General features: G+C 42.8%; 6 non-coding genes across 6 annotated transcripts; 4 read left to right on the forward strand and 2 right to left on the reverse strand.

The window, feature by feature from the left end:
- The first annotated feature begins 6,596 nt into the window (after positions 1–6,596).
- Positions 6,597–6,709, forward strand: trnal-caa (transfer RNA leucine (anticodon CAA)). The gene is made up of 2 exons: positions 6,597–6,634; positions 6,664–6,709. It is a non-coding gene; the product is annotated as a tRNA-Leu (tRNA).
- Positions 6,710–13,678: 6,969 nt separating this feature from the next.
- On the reverse strand, positions 13,679–13,760 carry trnal-aag (transfer RNA leucine (anticodon AAG)). Its single transcript has one exon. It is a non-coding gene; the product is annotated as a tRNA-Leu (tRNA).
- A 1,678-nt stretch (positions 13,761–15,438) lies between these two features.
- On the forward strand, positions 15,439–15,512 carry trnat-agu (transfer RNA threonine (anticodon AGU)). The gene has a single exon. It is a non-coding gene; the product is annotated as a tRNA-Thr (tRNA).
- Positions 15,513–18,413: 2,901 nt separating this feature from the next.
- trnap-agg (transfer RNA proline (anticodon AGG)) lies at positions 18,414–18,485 on the forward strand. Its single transcript has one exon. It is a non-coding gene; the product is annotated as a tRNA-Pro (tRNA).
- A 756-nt stretch (positions 18,486–19,241) lies between these two features.
- On the reverse strand, positions 19,242–19,314 carry trnaa-agc (transfer RNA alanine (anticodon AGC)). Its single transcript has one exon. It is a non-coding gene; the product is annotated as a tRNA-Ala (tRNA).
- A 1,286-nt stretch (positions 19,315–20,600) lies between these two features.
- Positions 20,601–20,672, forward strand: trnap-agg (transfer RNA proline (anticodon AGG)). The gene has a single exon. It is a non-coding gene; the product is annotated as a tRNA-Pro (tRNA).
- Positions 20,673–21,160: the final 488 nt, after the last annotated feature.

Consider the following 21,160-nt stretch of genomic DNA (forward strand, 5'->3'; position numbering starts at 1 on the left):
ACTTTTAATTTGATTAAAAGGGAATATAATATGGAATCGCGTATCTCAAGAAATTAATAACGATATGATTATAGTCGTGTACTGCGACAGGGCTGTGTAGGGCTGTTTCGCCTCTCTTTTCATGCGACTTCCCTTGTAGCCCACTGGTCTACGTGCCTGATTACCAACTCACGTGTTGTGTGTTCAAATCCAGCTGGTGCTGGACTCTTCTTTTAACAAACATTTCTTCGAAAAAATAGAATAGCAATATTATGGACAATCAATTGACTTTTATATTTCAAAATATCACAACAGGATCGTCATTTTTGATAACAATGAATAGTCACCTTCTTCCCTTCTGACAACGGTCCCTGCTTCTGCTTCCTGCTTCTATTGTGTGTGTGTGTGTAATAGAGTAAATTTTTATAGAGAAATGGAGGCTGGACAGTATGCGTTACAATATAAACATTTATATTGATTTAAATCGTGTTTTGATTTAAATTGCAAACGCGTGTTTAATTATATGTGTTTTTTTAATCATAATCAGACTAATGCAACATAAATTGATACAGTATTTTTGTCTTCTAAGTATCTTAATAAACTTTCAGCATAGCTTTCTACCCGTTTAGGTCCAGAGGCAAAAGTGCCTTGCCTTGCAATCTCCGGGAAACCATTAGTAGCATGGTGAATCGGAGATTCTCAACCCTTACTGCGTGCAACTGGAAAAGAATTAGTGATCGGATCAACGAAATGCTTCATAGAAGGAGGCGCTCTTTTCCTCTAGTCTAACAGTCTGTCCACAACAAAACATTCCTGTTAGACAAGAGGAATTGAAAAAAAACAATTTTGTCAATGGAAACCGGTGTGTGTGTCTCTCCCTGCTGGATGTCCCTCTCACTCTCTGCTGAATGAATAAAAGCATTTTATTAAAAACACGTTTGTGTTTGTCTGGTATTTACTTTGGTCCCTTTTAACTGTTTTTCCCATCTACTTTTTTGCTTTGAGATGCCACTTTTAAAGGTGATATGTAAAATAAAGTTTTTTATTATTGTTATAGAGAAACATGATCAGATTTTCCCTGGTTCAGAAAAAAATATCTAAAGTGCTACATCTAACTTTCTTAATTCGATGTATTTAAAGCAGTGAACTACTGTAGGTGTAACATAACATTCAGAAATACAATCTCATATTTGAAAAATAAAAACGATTACAATCTAATCGTTTGATCCCAAAATCCCAAGAAATATAAATCTAAACGGGTAGAAAGGTATGCTGAAAGTTTATTAAGATTCTTTGAAGACAAAGATACTGTATCAATTTATGTTGCATTAGCCTGAATATGATTAAAAAACACATATAATTAAACTCGCATTTGCGATTTAAATCAGAAAACGATTTAAATCAATATAAATGTTTATATTGTAACGCATACTGTCCAGCCTGCATTTCTCTATAAAAATTTACTCTATTGCACACACACACACTAGAAGCAGGAAGCAGAAACAGGGACCATTGTCAGAAGGGAAGAAGGTGACTATTAATTGTTATCAAAAATGACTTAGAATCGATCATGTTGTGATATTTTGAAATATAAAAGTCAATTGATTGTCCATAATATCGCTATTCTTTCAAAGAAATGTTTGCACAAGCTGGAGTTGAACACACAACCCGTGAGTTGATAGTTGGGCACGTAGACCAGTAGGCTACAAGGGAAGTTGCATGAAGAGAGAGGCGAAACAGCCCTACACAGCCCTGTCGCAGTACACGAATATAATCATATCGTTATTAAATTCTTTAGATACGCGATTCCATATTATATTAGCAGAAAAGCTTAAAACTACCACTTTTTCACACGCTATTTCACATGCTAGTTATATACTTCGATGCTTAAAATCGTTAGGGAGAAATGGAATACCGGCGTGTATTTTTCCTTTAAAGTACCAATTCCTGGAATCTGACTGGCTGACACCCCTCTGAAGTGGTTCCATAAAATCTGGTATACGGAAAAGAAAGCGTTGCTACATACAAGTATCTTTTAATACAGTCTTTGCTGTGCTCTTGAGGATCCTTGTGATATTTTGAGCTCTAGTTGAATGATAAGTGTCGCATTTTAAATCATTTTCGTAGTTAGAAATTATGAAACGCCCTGTTAAAAGCAAGGAAGTTTTTATGCCCGTTGAAGTAAAACAAAATGCCTGACAAAGTATGGCTTGAAAAATTCCAAGTGCTTGTACAAATGTGCTAAAGAAATTATACTTTGAGTATACAGCTTGTCCAAGGTCATCCATTATTAATACTATTAGTAATATCTTCGGTAAAGGCTTTGATGCATAAATATTTCTGATAAAGGTAGGTTGTGTACTTTTGTCCAACTGAGCAATCTTGCTTTCATAAAATATACCAACATTTTAATGACTGATGATTAACATGCTGTAATACACAGTTCAAAATTAAAAGCTCAAATGCTGTACATGAGAGGTTAAGCTCCCCCTGGCGGTTTTACAAGGTGACGCCAGATAGTTTCCGGGATGACGTCAAATGACGCGATTAACCGCGTGATACTGCGTGACACTGCGACACACCCACCGGGGTATGCCGCGAAATACCCCACCCATTTTGAATTGCTGCATCTGTAATACCTTGTGATACATGCAAGACATCTGTAAACGAAGATGTAATTACAATAAAATTGGCAATTCACAGAAAACCACAATTTGTATAATATTATTCCTCGATATCAATGATCAATTAAAGGATTTGAAGAAACAGCAGCAATAGCAGATGATTTTGGTTTTGAACCCATCTTTACACCTCAATAATCCATTTGTCCTCGAAAAAAGAAAAGACAGGCATATTTTGAGTCTCATAATTATATGTGAATATGTGAATAACAGTTTAACCCCAAATGTCTGTAATTGTGATTCTGTTAAAATTCAAAAAAGCATCTATCAATAGTAAGAAATTATTAAGAAAGGAAGAAATTGTAAGACATGAAGACATTTACAGGTTATATCCTTTGCTTTGTCTTTTAACACAAGTGTTCAGGATCAAACCCATATTAGGACGGTTGTGTTTCTCTTGTAATCATCAAATGTCATTGTTTTGTCCGTCAGTTCTTTCTCGAGTTGTACCATGGATATTTTATACCATCAATACTTTTCATGCTCTTTTGCATTTTCTTTCACATACAGAAAAAAACTCAAGGCGTTCTTGTCACTGTGCTACACAGTACAGGACACGCAGGGAGGAATTCGCGCAGCTTTCAGCTCAGTGCAGAGTCCAGAGGGAGGACTCACTCAGTGAATGATCTCTCAGGAAATCCCGGGTGAGATTCAACATCCCGGGTGAGGTTTTTCTGCAACAGCCACGACAAGTGTGAAGATGTTCTCTGGATTTCCTGAATGTGGCTTTAAATTAGTTCACATTCTTTGGTAGTTAACAGAACTAAATAATTTGGAGGTACATTTAAAACTTCAGAGAACACTGTAGCACTTCAAGTTTAATTGTGTAAACCTGGCTCTCTATGAACACGAGCAAAGAGTTCTCACTCAACAGAAGACTGCGATGTGAGCACAGTAACATAAAGCACTTGGAGAAACCAGGGATTGAACCCAGAACCTCATACATTTAAGACAAGCACTATACCACTGAGCTACATCCCCAACATAAACACGTGTGGAAGTGACTTAGAGATGTGCAGGTGCTCACAGAACACAATCCATCTTTTGCATCTTTTAAGTGCTCTTGATTAAACTATGCATAGTAAAACAGCAGTACTGATGATTTTCATGGACTGATGCACACTTGTTCTGTACAACTCCAGTGATAAAACCTTGTCTGTAAATATTGTAGAACGTAAAAGGGTGAAACAACGCTCCAACTGCAGGAATGGTAACAGAAAGGACCATTTTCTTATTTAATATGTCCTTTTGAGATGCCTTGTCAATGCACACAGACGTTAGAGCTGAACAAATATTTTGTACACAAGACGGCAGTGCGATATTAGAATTCCTGTCTTCTTGATGGATTCAGACTCCTTCTCAGAGGTCCATGCTCGCCAAATAAGTTTACAGCTGTAGCGGCAATTCTTGTTAATAAGACAGAATTAAGCGTTGCTGTGCTTTCCTAAATGAGGCCCCATCTCACTCTCCCTCTCTGTGGTCCAACCACAGAGAAAGTATTCATGCAGGCTGATTTAAGATGTTTTCTTTTCATAAGGGACAGCTCCCAAACGGAGATGCACTTAGCTAAGCCTGGCTATCATGATCAATGGTCATCCATTGGCGCCTATCTTTCTAGGGAGTGCCGATTGGACATCTGGACTGCATTCCTAAGCGTCAGGAGTAAGTGACTCATATCTCACTTTGATCAACCAATCAGGGATTGGCAGGGCGTGGTAACACCACGTGGGTCTCCAATGCCCGCCAAAATCTCAACCAATCAGCACACATCTGTGTCTTGGTCAAAAACGGAGCGCAAGCTCAGATCGGGGCTCTCCTTGGCCATTTTCGCGCATCCTCAGAGACAATCACGTGACAACTGCTGTTGACTGCACTGGGACTTGGACTTTGTTCTAAGCACGAGACCGAGGATCCCGTACGTACTCAGAATTCTACCAACGTGAATGCTCCGCTTGATCAACGGCAGCCTACAGTTGGACCCTTGTCGACAACCTGAATAGCTTATTCAGAAGCAGCGCTGGTCCGAGAACGAACCAGCTTCTTCCCGGGCAAAAGAGTGACTTGTGAGGACTCGCAGTCACACTCTGTGCATAGAGACTTTCTACTAGCCAGCCGGACTGCTGGTAGATCCCCTCGGAGCAACGACTGCCCTGCGCGCCGCAGTCAGATTCCTCCGCCCGTCCAACTCTGAGCTGCACCTCGACTGGTTGGTCGGTAGCCAGAGGACGCCGGGACAATGCCCATTGGACAACCGCTGGAACCGAGGCTGCAACAGAGCCTGTCAGCTGGTTTGGTGTTCGTGCCGGGAAATTCCAAATCCATACACAGTGGATAAGTAAACCCCATGTTCTACATTGCGTCTCGAGAATTCAATTGTACCTCAACACAAGTTGTTATCAATTTAATTCATGAGTATTGCATTTACTTCCGAGTTTAGAGTAACAGTGGGTAATAACACTGATTAGCGATTTGCTAACCGAACGATATATATTGACATATATTCTCTGTTGTGTATCTCTTTGTGTTTGCATCTCTTCGAGATTATATACCTTGTATATTGATAACCCTCACAGTAAGGTCTGCCGCTTGTATCCAGGCAGACTGGTATATGTTTGGTGCACAATTTATATTAATAACTGTATCTCGTGTATTGAACCCGTGTGTGTGCGTTGTTAGTTGTTCTGACAATTGATTTTCTAAAAGCCACAACGAATCACCTCGTGATTGCTGCTGCAATGAATAATTGTCTCAGTAAACCCATCAAACCTCTACACAGCTAAGGAAGAGTAGCTCGGAAAATACCCAACTCAACAAGCGAGCGCATTGGTTGCTCTTGATCTTATTGCAAGGAGCTTTTTTTTTCGCATTAATGATTATTAACCAGAAACAGCTGCACAACTGGTTGCATTTGTGATTATGTCACTTCTCTGCTTCAGCAAGGTCAATAAAAGACTCTGAAAGTAGTAGAGAAAAACTGAATTAAAATCATATTAGCAATTCTGAGCGATATCTGCATACAGGCAATCCAATAAGAACGTTGAAATCTTTGAATGTCATCTCTCTATATATTGCGCTGCTTTTTACTTGGAGTAAAACTATTGGATTAAAGGGTTAAAATGTATTGTTGTTATTTGGAGAAATCAATGAACTCGTGATTTTATATGTTTTAAAAGACGGTCATGCGCACAGAAAAAAGACAGTGCTGATTATTTTTCTGGAGACGGAGCACTGATGACCTATCCGAGCCAATTGATAAAGTCCACCCAGTGGATACTCTAGCAGAACGTGGAAGAACGTTCACCATTGTAACCAAGGCAACCACAGGAACAACATCAAGAAGCACAATCAATTCCCCATTTAAATCTTTCGTGTAAGGTATGCCATGTGAAAGCATGAAGTAAATCCCCTGATCTCTTTTGAACATGGACAAGGTATTTCTGATGGAGTGCTATGAGCAAAGATTTAATAAGCTACACCTGCTGATGATTCAGCTTAAAGAAGTAAAAGCTTCACAAACAAAAGCAGCTCGCTACCACAGCCAATATTAAATATACTTGGTGGCACATTACCATTTGCACTGGCTCAAAAGTGGTCTCTGCAGACGTTGTTCCCTACGTAAAGCTGAAAGCGCCAAAGAGCATTTCCATTGAGAAAAAAAAAAATCTTTCTTGATGTTAAACATAGAGAGCCTGCCTTTTAGAAGTTCTCCCTCTAAACACCTTGTGCAGCCTCCCGACAGACTAACAAAAAGCGCCTTTTCACCAACTCAATTTATAATACGCCCCTCAAAACTCACAACCGAATAACAATCCATCCGTATATTTGATTTCCAAGATCCATTCAAGGCAACTTGGCTCTTCGCAAGCAAATAATTTCAGGGAAGAAACTCAGTTTAGTCAACTACTGGTGCATTCAGCACACCACTTGCTTTCGCTTGTCAGGGTGGCCGAGTGGTCTAAGGCGCCAGACTCAAGGACGTGTGTCTTTCCAGCTGGCTTGGGTGTTCTGGTCTCCAAATGGAGGCGTGGGTTCAAATCCCACTCCTGACAGCTTCTGCTTTTACCTCTCTTGAATTGTTCCAGTGCTACAGTGAATGACTGAAATATAAAAGCAGCAGAAGAAAGCAAGCAACTCAGTGCAATTTGTAAGTATTCTGCACTGTTAAAATGCACAGGTTTTCATACTTTTTGGAATTCGTAGCTCAAGAAGTGACTCCTGTTTCATTTTCTATTCACCAACTCGATTTGCATTCCGCCCCTCACACCTCACAACAGAATAACAAACGGCTTCATGTGCCACAGCATTCCCCTGTAGATTCGGTTTGCACTATGAATTAGGCGACCCCGAATGAAATATTTTAGTGTTGGCTCAAATGTGAGGAATTTCATGAACCCTCAAAAAGGAACGCTTGCAGAAAATGCCAGCAATTCAAAGCCTGTAGGCAGCATGAACAGACCAATTCTGCAATTTCTTTTATCGCGGGCGGTGCTTTCCGAGTCGACGGTATTGCATTAGAAATGAGAAGTCCTGAACTCTAAACACGTTCTTGCCATAACTGCTACTCCTGCTGCTACTCCTTCGTCCTCGAAAAAAGAAAAGACAGGCATGTTTTGAGTCTCAAAATGATCTTCTGGATCCACAAGAAACATGTAAATTTGATTGATTCCGCAGTATTTTGGATGTACTGTACTTATAACTTCCATCGAAGAGAGATTTCATCAGTTGCATGAAATTGAAACTTTCGACTTTTTGTCTGGTATTGAAAATATGTTTAAAAAAACCATAAATAATTTTCTAACAAACAACTCATGAATTATTGCCAGGATCTATATTTAGTGTTCGGTAGTGATAACACTGCTGTTATTGGTTGAGTAGAAATCTATGATGTATTGACAGCTTTATCTGAAGCGAGAAGTCCTAGAAAGCCATCTATGAAGTTTAAGGATTCATACCAAGAAATGCCTTTTGTTTCCCACCCCAACTGCTGCTTTGGCATTACACATTATGTGAACATTACCAGTTTTGGTAGCTTCTGGGCACGATTTTCCTAAACTGAAACTTATTACAAAATTCTTTAAGATGAACCATGTCCAAAAATTGTAAATCAGGACTAATTTTAATATCAAATGAAATTACTACCGAGGAAACGGCTTAACTGAAATATGAATAAGACTATGCAAGCCTGAAAAATAGAACAATTCAATTTATAGAACTTATTTTTTTATTTTTTGAGAGATGGGCTCACACACCGGAAGACACTAACGTTTCTCTTCGTTAGAGTATGTGAATAACAGTTTAACCCCATTTGTTTGTAATTGTGATTCTGTTAAAATTTAAAAAAGCATCTATCAATAGTAAGAAATTATCAAGAAAGTAAGAAATTGTGTTATTTCATAAACTGTAAGACATGAAGACATTTACAGGTTATATCCTTTGCTTTGTCTTTTAACGCAAGCGGTCAGGATCCAATCCCATGTTCGGACGGTTGTGTTTCTCTTGTAATCATCAAATGTCATTGTTTTGTCCTTCAGTTCTTTCTCAAGTTGTACCATGGATATTTTATACCATCGATACTTTTCATGCTCTTTTGCATTTTCCTTCACATACGGAAAAAAACTCAAGGCGTTCTAGTCACTGTGCTACACAGTACAGGACACGCAGTGAGTAATTCGCGCAGCTTTCAGAGGAATCCAGAGGGAGGACTCTTAATGCAAGGAGCTGTTTTTTTTTGCATTAATCATTATTAACCAGAAACAGCTGCACAACTGGTTGCATTTGTGATTATGTCACTTCTCTGCTTCAGCAAGGTCAATAAAAGACTCTGAAAGTAGTAGAGAAAAACTGAATTAAAATCATATTAGCAATTCTGAGCGATATCTGCATACAGGCAATCCAATAAGAACGTTGAAATCTTTGAATGTCAACTCTCTATATATTGCGCTGCTTTTTACTTGGAGTAAAACTATTGGATTGAAGGGTTAAAATGTAACCCTTGTTACATCTTGTAAATCAGGACTAATTTTAATATCAAATGAAATTACTACAGAAGAAAAGGCTTAACTGAAATATGAATAAGACTATGCAAGCCTAAAAAGTAGAACAATTCAATTTCTGTAACTTATTTTTTAATGTTTTGAGAAATTGGCTCACACACTGGAAGACACTAACGTTTCTCTTTGTTAGAGTATGTGAATAACAGTTTAACCCCAAATATTTGTAATTGTGATTCTGTTAAAATTCAATAAATCGTCTATCAACAGTAAGAAATTATAAAGAAAGTAAAAAATTGTTTTATTACAGAAACTATAAGACAATGAAGTGAGTTTACTTCGCTTTTGTTCTTTTGACTTAAGCGTTCAGGATCCGAACCCATCTGCGGACGGTTGTGTTTCTTGAATCTCTTGTAATCATCAAAAGTCGCTGTTTTGTGCTTCAGTTTTTTCTCGAGTTGTACTATGGATATTTTATATGATCAATACTTTACATGCTCTTTTGCATTTTCCTTCACATACAGAAAAAGTTCAAGTTGTTCATATCACTGTGCTGCACATTTACGCTGGACCACCTGTAACAGTACAGGACACACAGTGAGGAATTCGTGCAGCTTTCAGCTCAGTGCGGAGTCCAGAGGGAGGTCTCGCTCGCTGAATGATCTCTCAGGAAATCCCGGGTGAGATTCAAAAGGTAAACCTGGCTCTCTATGAACACGAGCAAAGAGTTCTCACTCAACAGAAGATTTCGATGTGAGTACAGTTATATAAAACACCTGAAGATGCCAGGGATTGAACCCTGGTCCTGTGGAGCAGTAAGTGACTTGTAGTGCTGACATAAGAGATACTTACATAAAGTGCTTTTACTGACCATATTACAAATCACAGGAAGTAAGGTCTTGAAACATTGGGCAGTAGTGGGATTTAAACCCACGCCCCTGAGAGAGTGGAGCCTAAAATCCAGCATATTAGACCATTCAGCCACACTACCTCTGGCCCCTTCTCCTTTCCTCTCGTTGCTGAGTATAAGTGCCTTCATGCAATTGAGCCAGGTTTGAATCCCAGCCAATGCATCTCCAAATCTTTTCAAATGAATCTGTGATCTTGTAGCACATCCTCTGAAACCAGCAATCGAAATTGGAAACGTCTTCTTCAACACTGAAAAGCTCAATTAGGATGAAGCAGTAATACACAGGACAGCAGTACCATATGTGTTCTTGATTGATTCAGACTCGTTCTCAGTGGTTCTTGCTCACCAAATAACTAAAAAGCTGAGGAAGAACGCTACGAAAAATACTAATCAAAATACAAAATAATAATCAGTATTAACCAGAAACAGCAGAAAAACTGGTCACAATTGTGATTATGTCGCTTCTCTGCTTCAGCAAGGTCAATAAAGGACTCTCTGAAAGTAGTAAAGCACTAAAGCACTGCAAAACTGAATTCAAAATCATATTAGGAATTCTGAGTGGTGCCTGCTTACATGCAATCCAATACGGATGTTGTCTTTAAATAAGAATTCTCTATGTTTCCCTGCCTTTTCCCTGGAGTGAAACTATTGGATTGAAGGAATTCTTATGACAGGTTTACAAGGTGCTGTTGATATTTGGATGTCTATGAACTCGTGATTTTTATATACTTTAAATAACGGCCATACACACAGAATAAAATGACAGTACTGATGATTTTTCCTGAGATGAAGCACAGCTTATCTTTCCAAGACTGCTTATAAAGGCAAGCCAGTGGATACTTTAGCAGAACATGGAAAAACGTTCAGCTTCGTAACCAACAAATTCCCCATTTAGATCTGACATGTGAGGTATGCTTTGTGATTGCTTGAAGTGAAACCCACAATCTCTTTTGAACTTAGACAAGTTATTTCTGATGGAGCGCTATGCGGAAAGACATAATCAGCTCTACCCCTGAGGATGACTCGACTTGAAAATGCAGAACATTAACGTTTCACAGAAAAAAGGAGCACAACCGACATTAAAATTGAGGGCGCACTGTGATTTGCACTGACTCAAAAGTGATCTTGGTAGACAAACTTCCCTGCTGAAGGTGGAAACGATAATTTGTGTTGAGAAGAAGAAACACTTTTTTTTCCCTGCTTTGATGTTAAGCTGATAAAGTAGCTTTTAACACATTGCTCCATTTGGTGGTTGTAACACAAAAACTCCTAGCAGCAGTGGGATTCAAGCCCACACCCCAAAAGAGACTGGAGCCTTAATCCAGCGCCTTAGACCGCTCAGCCACGCTACCCGCTGTGCACTGTCTCTTTGTCTCATTACTTGCCCGGAGGAAGCCGGGTGGGTTTTGCTCTTGTCGCCCGAATTAGTGGCGTTATAACCGTGGAACCGACTGCACCTGCTTTTTCTGAGATGCTTCCCCTCTCATGGCGAGATCTCTACTTCTTTAACACCTCTTGATAAAGATCTTCTGTTGAACAGGTTTCAGACCTCTGCGTACAGCACCCTTGATGTCATTTTATTTTTACAGCAGCCGCATCCGGAAAGTTGTGTCTTTTAGGTTTTATTTGAACAACAAAACTACACACAATACAAACAAGAGCACATATAACGTATCAAGAAAATCGTCAGGGGCACATGCTATAATACAATGACACTTTATGAAAAACGATTACACAAGGTAAATAAAGATAAGGTCCGCACAGCTCGTTCTTACATTTCGAAAGAGTCCGTAAATACCCCTTTACGTCTATTTTGAACTGTTCAAACGTAGGACTCTTCCCAGACCATTTCACTTTATACCACATTCCTAAACGAGGATGCTTCTCCTGTTTTAGAACTATTTTGGGCGGTATGGCTTATACAACACACCCACAGTATTCTAATGGTGGACTGCAGATCTGTGCTATAGTTCAGTCGAATTCAAAGGATCCAGCAATCTTACTGGATTTGACTGGGATTCTGAAATGTCTCTTGCAAAAGTATTCGGGTTTGCTTTAACCTTTGATAAAAAAAAGTGATCTGATCTGAAACTACCCAGCTTACAATCTCTGAGGTAGTTGTCACTAAACTCGGACGTGATGTGGCACACATGTGCCGTGTGCCTTTACTTTTGTAAAAAACTGGTATCGGGAAAAGTTTCTTAATATTTCTTTTGATTAGCATGCAAGAAAATGTGATCATTACCTATGGAATTTCCCGCCAGCGTGGAGCTTGAATTCACAACCTTGAGACTCAGTGTTCAAGAGTCACAGAAGAGGTCAGCCTGGTCTTCAGTTTGCAAACGATAAGCTCCGGCAGTGCTCCTCTGTAAAGCAGATTGTTCGGATCGGTTATGTGGGACGGCACTTCGATACTAAGATCGTTTGCAGCACACGCATGGTTTCCCCCTTCACGCAAAAACATAGACGAAGGAAACTCTCTTGTCTTGGGCTGCTGACTCCCGGATTTAAAGCGCTCTGGGTGCCAGCTATGTCTCTAACAAGCACACTATAAAGACAGGAATTACACTTTGCTCACGTCACGCATGGAATGGCGAGGCTACTTGTTCCAATATTATCTAGTCTCACCTCATATGGTGCCGATTCCTGGTTTTCATTTAAGAAAGAGCACTGCAAACACCGTAAACAGTGCAAAACGTGTGATGAAAGAAGTCTTTTCCCCCCTTTGTCTAAAGCAGAACATAGCGGAGTCATGCCGAGGGTTGTGAGATCAAGATTTCAGTGGAGCACTGTCGTCTACGTCTTTAGCTACATGAGTTGGACATCCTCTTGTACAGGGAAAGCAGATTGAGATCCTCTGACATGAAAAGTGACAGATAAAAGCCATTTCTCATCCTTTCTCTTAGTGGTGGAACTATCGCATGTAAATGAGGCAACTTGCAAGGCGAGCAGGCTCGGTGCACACCGAACACAGATGTCTCAGAGCAGTTGAGACGTGTCCAAGTGGCTGTCAAAGGACAGCAGTTTGCCAGGCGCAGTGGCTTAGTTGGCTAAAGCGCCTGTCTAGTAAACAGGAGATCCTGGGTCCGATTCCCAGCGGTGCCTTTCTTCCTGTCTTACTGTACAGAATTTATCCTTATGGGCAAATCCCATGTCTTTTAATTCAGGTGAATGCAAGTGTTCGTTTCCTTTCTGGAACAACATGTTTTGAAAGAAATCTATACAGCTTGTGAAAGATGAAACACAAATCTTGCTTATCAGTGAAGAAAAGGTACTCCCAGCAGGCCAGCTAATACCAGCAAAGTTTTTTTTTCACCCTAACCCAGAGAATGGAGAAAAGCGAGGCGCCTGTGGCTCTGCAGTGTAATCAGTTCGCGAGTTCGGCGGTTAGCTGAAAGAGTGGTAAATGGAGCTCGCCCCAGCCCGTCCTTATTCTTTTAAAGAGGATAAAAAATTAACTTCGCCGCCATTACTACCAGCTTTAAAAGACTGCCATGGGCACGGAAAAAAACACACTACAGATGACTTTTCTGGAACCGAAGCAGAGATTCCTTTACGAACCAACTGATAAAGCTCAGCCAGTGAATACTGTTAACAGAATGTGAAAGCACGATCAACTTTGTAACTGCTACCACAGGAAAAACAGCAAGAAGCAGGCTCCATTCACCATTTAAATCTGTCGTGCGAGGCATGCTTTTTGCACGCATGAAGTAAATCCCACGATTGCTTTTGAACTTGGACAAAGTACTTCCAAAGGAGCGCTATGCGCAAAGATTTAACAAGCTCAACCCCCGCCGACGATTTGGTGTGAAGAAGCAGAACATTCAAGTTTCACAGACAGAAGCAGCACGCCAGCACAGCCAACATTAAAACGGAGGGCACACTACGATTTGCATTGACACAAAAGAGATCTGGGCAGACATCGTTCCCTGCATAACGCAAAAAGTGGCAAAGCGCTTTTGGGTTGAGAGGACGCAAGAATGTTTTTGTTTTGTGCCTTGATGTCAAGCTGAGAAAGTATCTTTAAACACTTTGCTTAGTTTCTCGAGAGACTGCCAAAAAGCAGTTCCCTCCCTTTCGTCTGAAGCCAGCTGAAAGGGGGTCTCGACAGAAGCACCTGGCAGCGGTGGGATTCGAACCCACGCCCCCAAAGAGACTGGAGCCTTAATCCAGCGCCTTAGACCGCTCAGCCACGCTACCCGGTGTGTGTTGTTTCTTTGTCTCATTACTTGCCCGGAGGAAGCCAGGTGGGTTTTGCTCTTGTCGCCCGACTTAGTGGCGTTATGACCGTGGAACCGACTGCACCTGCTTTTTCTGAGATGCTTCCCCTCTCATGGCGAGATCTCGACTTCTTTAACACCTCTGGATAAAGATCTTCTGTGGAGCAGGTTTCAGACCTCTGCGTACAGCACCCTTGATGTCATTTTATTTTTACAGCAGCCGCATCCGGAAAGTTGTGTCTTTTACGTTTTATTTGAACAACAAAACTACATACAATACAAACAAGAGCACATATAACGTATCAAGAAAATCGTCAGGGGCACATGCTATAATACAATTACACTTTATGAAAAACGATTACACAAAGTAAATAAAGATAAGGTCCGCACAGCTTGTTCTTACATTTCGAAAGAGTCCGTAAATACCCCTTGACGTCTATTTTGAACTGTTCAAACGTAGGACTCTTCCCAGACCATTTCACTTTATACCACATTCCTAAACGAGGATGCTTCTCCTGTTTTAGAACTATTTTGGGCGGTATGGCTTATACAGCACACCCACAGTATTCTAATGGTGGACTGCAGATCTGTGCTATAGTTCAGTCGAATTCAAAGGATCCAGCAATCGTACTGGATTTGACTGGGATTCTGAAATGTCTCTTGCAAAAGTATTCGGGTTTGCTTGAACCTTTGATACAAAAAGTGATCTGATCTGAAACTACCCAGCTTACAATCTCTGAGGTAGTTGTCACTAAACTCGGACGTGATGTGGCACACATGTGCCGTGTGCCTTTACTTTTGTAAAAAACTGGTATCGGGAAAAGTTTCTTAATATTTCTTTTGATTAGCATGCAAGAAAATGTGATCATTACCTATGGAATTTCCCGCCAGCGTGGAGCTTGAATTCACAACCTTGAGACTCAGTGTTCAAGAGTCACAGAAGAGGTCAGCCTGGTCTTCAGTTTGCCAACGATAAGCTCCGGCAGTGCTCCTCTGTAAAGCAGATTGTTCGGATCGGTTATGTGGGACGGCACTTCGATACTAAGATCGTTTGCAGCACACGCATGGTTTCCCCCTTCACGCAAAAAACATAGACGAAGGAAGCTCTATTGTCTTGGGCTGCTGACTCCCGGATTTAAAGCGCTCTGGGTGCCAGCTTAGTCTCTAACAAGCACACTCTAAAGACAGGAATTACACTTTGCGCACGTCACGCATGGAATGGCGAGGCTACTTGATCCAATATTATCTAGTCTCACCTCATATGGTGCCGATTCCTGGTTTTCATTTAAGAAAGAGCACTGCAAACACCGTAAACAGTGCAAAACGTGTGATGAAAGAAGTCTTTTCCCCCCTTTGTCTAAAGCAGAACACAGCGGAGTCATGCCGAGGGTTGTGAGATCAAGATTTCAGTGGAGCACTGTCGTCTACGTCTTTAGCTACATGAGTTGGACATCCTCTTGTACACGGAAAGCAGATTGAGATCCTCTGACATGAAAAGTGCCAGATAAAAGCCATTTCTCATCCTTTCTCTTAGTGGTGGAGCTATCGCATGTAAATGAGGAAACTTGCAAGGCGAGCAGGCTCGGTGCACACCGAATGCAGATGTCTCAGAGCAGTTGAGACGTGTCCATGTGGCTGTCAAAGGACAGCACTTTGCCGGCGCCGTGGCTTAGTTGGCTAAAGCGCCTGTCTAGTAAACAGGAGATCCTGGGTCCGATTCCCAGCGGTGCCTTTCTTCCTGTCTTACTGTACAGAATTTATCCTTACGGGCAAATCCCATGCCTTTTAATTCAGGTGAATGCAAGTGTTCGTTTCCTTTCTGGAACAACTTGTTTTGAAAGAAATCTATACAGCTTGAGAAAGATGAAACACAAATCTTGCTTATCAGTGAAGAAGAGGTGCTCCCAGCAGGCCAGCTAATACCAGCAAGTTTTTTTTCACCCTGACCCAGAGAATGGAGAAAAGCGAGGCGCCTGTGGCTCTGCAGTGTAATCAGTTCGGGAGTTCGGCGGTTAGCTGAAAGAGTGGTAAATGGAGCTCGCCCCAGCCCGTCCTTATTCTTTTAAAGAGGATAAAAAATTAACTTCGCCGCCACTACTACCAGCTTTAAAAGACTGCCATGGGCACAGAAAAAAACACACCACAGATGACTTTTCTGGAACCGACGCAGAGATTTCTTTACGAACCAACTGATAAAGCTCAGCCAGTGAATACTGTTAACAGAATGTGAAAGCACGATCAACTTTGTAACTGCAACCACAGGAAAAACAGCAAGAAGCAGGCTCCATTCCCCATTTAAATCTGTCGTGCGAGGCATGCTTTTTGGCACGCATGAAGTAAATCCCACGATCGCTTTTGAACTTGGACAAAGTACTTCCAAAGGAGCGCTATGCGCAAAGATTTAACAAGCTCAACCCCCGCCGATGATTTGGTGTGAAGAAGCAGAACATTCAAGTTTCACAGACAGAAGCAGCACGCCAGCACAGCCAACATTAAAACGGAGGGCACACTACGATTTGCATTGACTCAAAAGTGATCTGGGCAGACATCGTTCCCTGCATAACGCAAAAAGTGGCAAAGCGCTTTTGGGTTGAGAGGACGCAAGAAGGTTTTTGTTTTGTGCCTTGATGTCAAGCTGAGAAAGTATCTTTAAACACTTTGCTTAGTTTCTCGAAAGACTGCCAAAAAGCAGTTCCCTCCCTTTCGTCTGAAGCCAGCTGAAAGGGGGTCTTGACAGAAGCACCTGGCAGCAATGGGATTTGAACCCACACCCCCGAAGAGACTGGAGCCTTAATCCAGCGCCTTAGACTGCTTGGCCACGCTACCCGCTGTGTGTTGTTTCTTTGTCTCATTACTTGCCCGGAGGAAGCCGGGTGGGTTTTGCTCTTGTAGCGGCGAGGCTTAATAATAAGACAGAATTAAGTGTTTCTGAGCTTTCCCAAATTAGGCCTCATTTCTCTGTTCATCTCTGTGGTGCAGCCACAGAGAAACCATTCATGCAAGGTGATTTAAGGTCCAAGGACAGCTCCCAAAGGGGGATGCACTTAGCTAAGCCTGGCTATCATGATCAATGGTCACCCATTGGCGCCTATCTGTCTAGGGAGTGCCAGTTGGACATCTGGACTGCATTACTAAGTGTCAGGAGTAAGTGACTCATATCTCACCTTGATCAACCAATCAGGGACTGGTAGGGCCGAGTAACCCACGTGGGACTCTGATGCCCATGGAACTTTCAGCCAATCAATGAGCTGAAGTTCCTCCAGGTAAAAACAGGCAACACAGAGAGCCTGAGAGATTCAGATTCAGATTTGACAAGATTCAGATTCAGATTCAGATTCAGATTCAACAATTCTAAAGGGAATTCAAAGGAGAACTCCAGGGCAGGACGGCCCAGGAGCAGAAGGCTCCCAAGGGCAGGACATCCTCGCAGCGCGCCTCCTTACCATCCTGAGACTCAGCCCGGACAACCACGGAACGGCCAGTGTGTCCGAGTGCCAGAACTTTCCTTTGTTCTAAGAGTCTAGAGTGGAGGTTGCCAGAGAGTAACCAGCAGCAGGCCTCGTGAACAGGTCGGAACTGTGGACAGCTGAATCACTATTCAGAACTAGCTCTTCATCAGGAACGAACCGGTCCTCTTCCTGACTTGCTGGGACCCACAGTCATCTTTTCTCCTGTGCACAAACTTTGCTAGTTAAAGCCAACAATGAGCATCAGCAGCGCACCGTCGCAAGCCGCACAACACAGCCTGGCACCGAGCCAGAGAGCGCGGATTGGACAGCAACGGCCTGCAACTGTTTCTTTGTGCCCGGAGGAGATCTGAATCCCCAGAGATTGGATGAGTATTCAACTTCAATGCATTACAGCTCGAGAATTCAATTGTTATCCAAACCAGTTGATATCAATTTAATTCCTAAGAGTTATGTACTTGTTTTGAGTATCTAATGTAGAAGTTGTAACCAAGTTCACTTTACGAAACGGTCTTAATGAATGATATACTGAACGTATGTCCTCTTGATATGTATAACTCTTTGTAACTGATTGAATATATATCTTTTGTATTCTGATAACCCTCTCGATAAGATCTGTTAGGTTTATATGCATATTCTATGTATTAATAAATGTATCCTCGTGTATTAGTACCTGTGTGTGCGCGTTGTTTGAGTTATGTCGCATGGTTGGATTCTAAAGCCATCAAAAGAATCAACTTTGTGATTTACTGCTACAATTAATAATTGTCTCAGTAAATGCCCAAACCCTACAGAACTGGTGCCTTCAGAGAGCCACTATGATTACATATTTGGCGTCCCTGAACCGGCATAATCTACAACACCTTTCGGCACATCAAGCTCTAAGCACACACCTGGAGGATGCGGGAATTGATCCTGCTATCTCCCACATGCAAAGCAAGCGCTGTACCATACAAGCCAACCCCCCTCGCTGGGACTTATGCCTCGGCGTCACCTAGTGCCGCTTGTTCCCCTCTTACCGGGCACAGTTCACTGCCCTTCGTCTGCAAGGCAGTCGTGTAATTGCAGCTTTCTTGACTTATTGATGAAGGTCTGACTGGACGAGCGAATGGCGCCTCTCCCCATCCTCAAGCTCGCTGACAGATTGAAATGGAAAGTGCTGCTGTGGCTCGTTGGTCTAGTGGTATGATTCTCGCTTAGGGTGCGAGAGGTCCCGGGTTCAACTCCCGGACGAGCCCTCGTGTGCTCTTTTCCTCCTTCCACAAGACTGGGAACTGATATCCACATCACTTCGCAGCGTCTGCTTATGGCAAACGATGGAATGTGACTAATGACTGAACGAGCCTGGTGAATTCTCATCACGTGGCACAATGAGAGCGTGCAGTCAGCTGTCCAAGGCGGCAACCTCATTGCTCGTTCAAAAGAACACGTACTGAAAACTCATCACCACTGTGTCGTAGATGAGCACCGCGATCGCTTGTTGTCATGCGTCCTTACTTGGGAAATGCAGAAGCAAAAACTGCCCTCTCTCAGCCACCGAAACGTGTGCGGCTCGCCTTGCGCTCTCTGCGCCTCACATATTTGTCGAGCTGTCTGCTCTTCTTTCTGTTGAAGTAATCAAGTTACGGGGCGTCCTGCAGCCTATGATGTTCTCATTGAGAGCTTTCAAGATTTGAAGGAAAACTACGAGCTTGATGGCTCAAGTCGAACGAATGTGATTGTTAAGCAATCGATGATCAAAAGCACGTCTTCTAACAATTCGTGAGAGTATTATCAGCACTGTTTTCACTCGGATATACTTTTCACTTGCTAAGCTGACAAATTGGACGAGAAAATGCCGGAGACGCACTCAGTGCAGACTGAGGTTGGGAAGGAGGTGTGGCCCTTCAACGCTTGACAACTGAAGGACATTCTCTCCGCAACGGAGGAGCACCTGTCAGAAGTCGCAGAAGCTTAACAAGAGAACCGGGCTTCCGGAGATCCAAACTCAGACCTGGAGGATGCGGGCATCGATCCCGCTACCTCTTGCATGCTAAGCAAGCGCTCTACCATTTGAGCTAATCCACCTCGCTTCATGCGTCTCGGCATCATGTCTTACCGCCTCTGCCCCTCTTACCGGGCACCGCCCACTGCCCTTGGTCTGCAAGGCAGTCATTTCAAGTGCGATGACGACGCTGAGACCTTCGTTGCCTATTGTACGAGCTGAACTTTTGTGCTCATCAATTCAACGCTCTTTCCATCCACTCATCTTGTCTTTTGACGCTTCGTGTTTTGCGCTCCTTTGACTATCGGCATATCGGGTGACTGCAAACACTGAAGTTCTTGCTTACGGAGTGTGGAACATTGCTTTCAAGTGATCGCTGTTCTGTCATGTTGACGCCGAGTGAATCTTTCTTTGGCAACATGGGCAGGCTGACAGCAGTGCGAGCGAAAGTAATGGCAAATTTCTTGACTTATTTCTGAATGTGAATGTTCTTTAGAAAAGGGATGCGGCGTTGCTTCTCGCCCGTGTAAAGGTCACGCATTCCAGACGTGGTTATGAGCGAACAGTTGCCGCAAGTGTTTGAAAAGAGCAAGAGAGGAAGCAGCCCTGCCCCGTGTGAGGATCAAACTCAGGCCCTTCAGATGACGAGACTGACGCACTACCAATTACGCCAACAAGCCCAGCTGCAGTACACACACCGGAAAGTTTGCCTCACATGGATTTCAGTCGCCCGTTCCCTAATCTTTAGACGCCCTCTGCTGAATGTTGCATTTGCCTTTTGATCTCACCGATACATTTTTGGTCTGTTTCTGTTGCGAGTCCGTCTTTCAGATCTCACCTAGCACAAGTCTCTGTGGCTGAAGTGGCCTCTCTGCTTCAGCATCGTGCCCTCACTCAGCCATTAAAAATGTCACTCGGACTTCTGACATGCTGACATGAAATGTCAAGAGAGAGGGGCGGAGTGACGCTTAAGCCAGAGAGAAGATGAAAAGGGGGCGTAGCTGCGAAACGCTTGACAGCTGCACGATGCTCTCCATGTAAGGCGGGACCACAGGCTAAAGGACACCTTTCGGCACATCAAGCTCTAAGCACACACCTGGAGGATGCGGGAATTGATCCTGCTATCTCCCACATGCAAAGCAAGCGCTGTACCATACAAGCCAACCCCCCTCACTGGGACTTATGCCTCGGCGTCACCTAGTGCTGCTTGTTCCCCTCTTACCGGGCACAGTTCACTGCCCTTCGTCTGCAAGGCAGTCGTGTAATTGCAGCTTTCTTGACTTATTGATGAAGGTCTGACTGGACGAGCTAATGGCGCCTCTTCCCATCCTCAAGCTCGCTGACAGATTGAAATGGAAAGTGCTGCTGTGGCTCGTTGGTCTAGTGGTATGATTCTCGCTTAGGGTGCGAGAGGTCCCGGGTTCAACTCCTGGACGAGCCCTCGTGTGCTCTTTTCCTCCTCTTCCACAAGACTGGGAACTGATATCCACATCACTTCGCAGCGTCTGCTTATGGCAAACGATGGAATGTGACTAATGACTGAACGAGCCTGGTGAATTCTCATCACGTGGCACAATGAGAGCGTGCAGTCAGCTGTCCAAGGCGGCAACCTCATTGCTCGTTCAAAAGAACACGTACTGAAAACTCATCACCACTGTGTCGTAGATGAGCACCGCGATCGCTTGTTGTCATGCGTCCTTACTTGGGAAATGCAGAAGCAAAAACTGCCCTCTCTCAGCCACCGAAACGTGTGCGGCTCGCCTTGCGCTCTCTGCGCCTCACATATTTGTCGAGCTGTCTGCTCTTCTTTCTGTTGAAGTAATCAAGTTACGGGGCGTCCTGCAGCCTATGATGTTCTCACTGAGAGCTTTCAAGATTTGAAGGAAAACTACGAGCTTGATGGCTCAAGTCGAACGAATGTGATTGTTA

Source organism: Lepisosteus platostomus, chromosome 5 (genome assembly GCF_059453375.1).
Source record: "Lepisosteus platostomus isolate fLepPlt1 chromosome 5, fLepPlt1.hap1, whole genome shotgun sequence".
NCBI classification, from domain to species: Eukaryota; Metazoa; Chordata; class Actinopteri; order Semionotiformes; family Lepisosteidae; genus Lepisosteus; species Lepisosteus platostomus.